Genomic DNA, 6598 nt, shown 5'->3' with positions numbered 1-6598 from the left:
TGATCTCTGACTCACTGGGTAGCAGAACCACAAGAACTAGGAAGGGAAGAGAATATGATACACACTTAGGTATAAAAAGAACACCCCCTATTTTAGAATGGTAAAGACTCCTGATGCAAGAAATGTAGGAGTGAACACTTTGATGGGGAAGGGGCCATGGTTATTGAGCTTGACCCGTGCCTGGGGGAGATGGAAATATTATCAGAAAATGCATTCAGAAATAAGAAATCTTGAACAAAAAGAAAAAAGCTAGAGGCACAGTACTACCTGACTTCAAAATAAAGGCAGTCTCTGACTTTCCATGGTTCAAACTTGGATTTTTTGGCTTTATAGTGGTGCACAATGATCATACATTCAGGAGAAACTGTACTTCAAGAACACCTACAATCATTGTTTTTCACTTTCAGTTCAGTATTTCATAAATTGGGTAAAATATTCAACACTTTATTATAAAATAGGTACCGTGTGTTAGATGATTTTGCCCACCTGTAGGCAATTGGAAGTGTTTTGAGCTCCTTTTGTGTAGGCTAAGCTAAGCTATGATATTGAATAGATAGGTTGGAATTTGCCAGCATGCTGACTTATTTTCCTGAAGATTGATAAATAAATTGAAAATAAACATATATTTATCTTGCCTTTCATGTGTGGACTACACCTAAATAGTTGATAAAAGAATATTCTTCTTGAAGAATCACAGCTAATAAGAGTACGAGAAATGATAGAATTTTTAAAATCACTATATGGAGAGCTCAAATGATATTTTACACCTAGGTCATTGTTACTGGTAATTGCTAAAGACTTCAAGAAAAAATTGCTTGGGAATGTAAATGAAGTCATCCGGTGTAATACATTTTCAACTTGCAATGGGCTCATTAAGACATAGTCCCATTATAAATCTGGGCCCATCTATAAGATACATGCACAAATACACATACAGACACAGAGAAAATAAGTGGTATTCATACTAATATTGTTAGAGATCTAGTGCAAGAGAAACAAGATAAAAATAGAAAATCAAGAGTTAAGCAGAAAGCCTTTAATGTGAAATCTGAATTGCAATTTTATTTATGATCTCTTGACATACCTTTTCTTAAAGTATCTTTCACAGCAGTATTCACTACAAAATTCAAACAATAATAAACCATGGGCAGCAAACACCTGACACCAATATTGCAGACTCAACTGTTGTCATTTCCCACTAGAATGCACTAGCTCCTTGGAAAAGACCCAATACTGCAGACTCAAAACGTTATCATTTCCCACTAAAATGCATTAGCTCCTTTCCAGGACTGGAGAAAGAAATGTGTAAGACTAACCTGGAGCATCTTCACAGAGAACAAGGGAATTCTGAAAGACAGTGGGCGTGCTACTGCAATGCATGTTGGGAAAGTAAACCAGGCAAATCATAGAAGTGTTCCAGTGTATTGAGGCTGATGGGAAAGGGCTGCCAAAGGTTAAATATGGGATCATTTGGGTATCAGGAAGATAATGAGAGCAATGGAGTAAAATGTATACACAGACAGTAATACTATTATAAAAAATCACTTACTGGTCACTCTTGGAAGGCTGTCAGCATACTGACCTTTTTTCCTAAAGATCAATAAATAAATAGAACATAAAACATATATTTATCTGCCTTTCCTACATAGACTATAACTTATAGTTGATAGAATAATGTTCTTCTTTATTGAAAAATCACCCCTAATAAGAGTACAAGAAACGATAGAACAAAAACATCATTATTTTGAAAATCCTGATAAAATTTTATACATAGGCTATTTCTATTGATAACTGCTGAAGCCATTCAAGAAAAAATTGTGTGGGAATGTAAATGAAATTATCAGGCTTATAACACTAGAATCTTTCAATCTTTATATTACTAAAAGTAATACGCCTTCTGGTGTGATGCAATAATAAATACACAGGTCTACCTATGAATTATTCCGGCTTCCTCTTCCCCTTCACCAAAAACAGAAAATAAAAAAGAAAGAAAAGAACCTGAATCTAATCAAGCCTCTATGAGTTTATAGTAAATAAATGGTTTAAAGAAACAGATTAAAGAACACCATGTGATCACCATCTCCAAAGTGCAGAATGAGGCAAATTTTACATAACAATTGGCTGTTTTCTTCAATAAATAATTGGCATTTTAAAGAGGATGGGAAACTTATGATTTAGAGCATAAATAATTCACATACATGGCAAGAGCTTGTTTGCATCTTGATATTGGCAAACAAACTATAAAGGCATTTTTGAAACCAGTAGATTTTATGAACATAGACTAGCTAGTAGATGAATTTAAAGAATTATTTTTACTTTTACTGGATTAAAAATATGGTTGTATTATCAAAAACCCTTTATCTGTTAGGGACGCTAAATTATTTGTGAATGAAAAGACAGGATGCATGGCATTTCACTTTAAATAATCCTGCAAAAAGAAAAAAGATGTGGGAATTGAACCAAGAATGACAAAATGTCAATAATTTGTAGTAGTTGTAGCTGGATGAGTCTATGGAGGCTTGTTGTACTACCCTCTTTAATGTATATTTGTGTGTTTCCCTATATTTAAAAAAAAAGTTTTTTATACAACCTAAAAATACTGTTGGGAAAAAATAATTCTATCAACTTTTCAATTTTGGACAGCTTTGGAATCTTACACATTCAAAACTGCTTTAAGTGTGGGTTGAATATAGATGTCTTGCCAACAGTTTAATTATTTGAAAAATTGGCATGATTTAAAGGAATGGTACCACGGTGGTATAAAGGTCTGTGTTCCAATATTTTATACATAGCAGCAATAATCCAGCTCAGTGGTTCTCAAACTTTTGACCCCTTTCATTCTTAAAAAATTACAGACGATCTTTAAGACCTTTGTCCTGTGGGTTATGATTATACTTATTCTATATTTATTTTTTTAAGTCTTAATTTTTATTACTTAAAAAAGCTTCATTTTCTTATTTAGCTTTCTGACTCTGTGCCTTCAACACTTTCACAACTATTTTCTGCTCCTCGGTAAGGAAAGCACGCTTGACCCTGTCAAGGACACATTTAGCACTCATGGAACCACCATAGGCTCTGCTGGCATGTTATTTTGTTTTGGACAACCTCATAAGAACCCCCTCGAAGTCTGCCTGGGCACAGGGCACATGCAGATATTGGTGCTTTCTCAACCTTCTTGGTATAAAGGTAAACAATTCTATTACCAGGGGTTCAGGACAGCCTGGTTTTGTTAGAGGCTGTATTATAGGAAAGCCTACGACGGTATGTCAAATGCTGCACCATTCTGAGCGCCTCTAGACAGCATCCCAGAAGAAATCATTCTATATTTAAAAAGTTGAAAATTACATTCATTTAAAAATAACAAGGACACATTCGTTGTATCAATAATATGTAGTATTTGTAGCTAGATAAATCCATGGACATTCATTGGTGTCTTATATGCTTTCATAAAAATCTATATTTATAAAAATTATTATATTTTTAAAATGATGAGGACAAGTTTCTCTGATGTTTGGCTTAATACACTCTCATATTAGTCACTAGACACAACCTGTTACAATATATTGTTTTACTTAAAGTAGATAATGAAGCTGCACATAGATATATGTATAGTTTGATAAGAGAAGATTATTCTAACAGCCTTTTAGAATTTTGTGGGAAATCTTCTTTGCTACTGTACCAAAACTAGACAGACCATAGTTTCTTAAAGATTAATCATAATGTAAAATTAATTACTTTTTATAACAATAAAATCCATTGATCTCTCTTGTACTTGGAATGGTTCCTTTACTGATGCCTAATTTTGTTATGTCACTCATTGGCCATTTGGAAAATATTATTCATTAAGTTATATATATCTTCCATTGGTGACACATTTTATTCTACAATATTAAAAATCATACTTCTTATAGCCACAAATCTCATCAGAAAAGTGTTAAGTATTAGAAAATTGACGAGCTCAAAGTACAGATTCAAATATTCCAAGATTCTAATTTTCACTTAAACTCCCAAATTTCATCATTAGCAACAAACATTGGTCAATTGTTTTCTTTAAAATGACAAGCTTATCTTGCTTATTTTTAGTAAAATGTGTACCAAGTACCCACCTGTAAATAACCATCGCTGGCGTGTGATTTGTTTTTTCAGTAAAATGATGCTCCATGCAGAAGCTTGGAACTCTTTAAACTCAAAGCCCAAAAAGTCATAAATGCTTTGTTGCAGACAATCACCATATTTTTGTATGCACTAGAAGTGTGTTATATGTACATCACATTTCATCAAATCAAATATTAAAAATATCTACTAACAAGTTGAAATTTAATAAAATCAGTAATTTTTACTGCTTCATTTAGTGCATTCTTAAGTGCAACTTGAACTTTATTACTGGGAAGAATTTTTATTATTGTATGACAGAAAAGAATATAATGGTTAGTAGGATATTCTCGTAACACGGCTTTGATTTTTGATAAAGTGCCAGTGGTTTTACCCAGCTGAATCAATGTCAATAGTCAGCACAATGAAAAGGCAAATAATAGTGATGAAAATTGTCTTGACCTAGTGTGTCTCTGAAATGGTCTTGGAGACTCTATAGGTCTGCAGACCTTGCTAAGAGAACCAATGATCAATCTTGAACATATTATTTAGTTCCCCGACATACAAGGTCTGACTATTAAGTATGTGAACTTGCCACCATTTGCATACATTGGCAGCACTGTACAAACATCTCAGTAAAGTTTCATACTCTTGGTATTTCACCATTTCACAGCTGTGTGGTTGACGTGTGATGGTGTCTTGTTGAGTGGCCTTCATTATTGCCATTGTGTGTTTTTCTGTGCCATCTCAAGTATGCCATAGCTTGAATCAAAGCAAAGAACAAACATTACATTTCTTGTTAAACTTGGCAAGAGTGGAAATGAAATCAGGGTCACGTTAGTCCAAGTTCATGGGGATAATGTCATGAAAAAAATGGCAGTGTACTAAAGCATTAAACATTTCTCAGATAGGAGAGAAAGCCTAAGGGGTGAAGAGAGGTCGGGAGGACCATTAGCAAACAGAACTGATGAAAACATTGCAGATTCATTGAATTGTGTGTAACAATGTTGGCCACCTGTGAGAAGCACAGCAGACCAAGGAAAAACTGATAGATAAATAGGAAAATCAACTGGGCATGAGAAAGGTGTGTGCAAAAATAGCCCTGAAAGAACTCACCAATGAGCAAAAGCAAAGGCAAGTCCAAGCCTGCCAAGACCTTTTGGAGAGGCAAGTGATGTTTGGGGTCTTGTTATCACTGGTGATGAAAAATAAGTGTACCAAACAGATCCCGAAGCAAGGTGTCAAAGTGCACAATGGAAGTGAGGCAATGCTCCACAACCACAATGTTCTGTCAGTTGAAATCAGTAGTCATAATAATGTTGCTAAACTTTTTTTGATATCAGATGGATTGGTCATTATGAATTTGTACTAACTGGAAAAACAGTTAATCATATTTACTATTTGGAAGTTCTGAAAAGGCTTCATGAAAAAGTTAGAAAAAAAAAAATCCTAAACTTTTCATCAGCAACTCATGGTTCTTGGATCACAACAATGCACCAGCTCTCATGACACTGTGTGAGAGGGAGTTTTTAGCCAGTAAATAGATAACTGTACTGGAATACCTCCCCTAAGTACCTGATCTGGCCCTCAGTGACATTTTTCTTTACATGAAGATATAGAAAATATTGAATGGAAGACATTTTGATGACATTCCGGACAGCAAGGGTAACATGACGACAGCTATGATGGCCACTTCAGAAATAGAGTTCCAAAATTCTTTTGGAGGATGAACTAATCACTGGTGTCAGTGTGTAGCTTTGTGAAGGAGTACCTCGAAGGTGACCGTAGTGATATTCCACAATGAAGTATGTAGCATTTATTCTGGGACAAGTTTTTGAACCTAATTGTCAGAACTCATATATGATACAATCATTAACTATTTTGATATAGATAACTCACAGAAATAGATTGGTAGTAGTTAGACAATTACAACATTTTTAGGCTTATCAAGTCAGTAAATGCCTCACTCAGGCCAGTAAATTCTAATACAAGTCACATACAAGTACTAAAGGAAAATATAGCATCTATATTAAATCATTTATTCATAATGCTTTGACTTTCTCTAGAGAAATTATATACAATGCTGAATTTTACCTACTAGACATTTTGGAAATTTTGACTGGATTTATATTGGACATACAACATTTAGATTTTTGTTTGTTTATAGATAATTGTATCTTCATCCACATGCAGTTGTTATAAATAATACAGGTAGGGATCAGGGGTACCCATTGCAAAGTTTCCCCCAATGGTAACACCTTACAAAACTATAGTAAAGTATCACAACATTGACACAGTCAGTATACAGCAGGGATCTATCACCACTACGATCCCTCCTATCACCTTTCTATCACTACATCCATTTCATCCCCTTTCTGTGCTTATAACCACTCACCTTTTATTCATTTCTATAATCTTGTCATTTTAAGAATTTTGCACAACTAGATTCACACAATATGTAACCTTTTGAAATTAACCTTTTTGTTGTTCAGCATAATTCACTGGA

General features: G+C 34.2%; 1 pseudogene; it reads right to left on the bottom strand.

Annotated features, from left to right (window-relative positions):
- Positions 1 to 2954: 2954 nt before the first annotated feature.
- Positions 2955 to 3282, bottom strand: LOC100940818 (annotated as a pseudogene).
- Positions 3283 to 6598: the final 3316 nt, after the last annotated feature.

Source organism: Otolemur garnettii, unplaced genomic scaffold, assembly GCF_000181295.1.
Source record: "Otolemur garnettii isolate 467f Iridium unplaced genomic scaffold, OtoGar3 scaffold00031, whole genome shotgun sequence".
NCBI lineage: Eukaryota > Metazoa > Chordata > Mammalia > Primates > Galagidae > Otolemur > Otolemur garnettii.
This window is presented reverse-complemented; position numbering and strand designations above follow the sequence as displayed.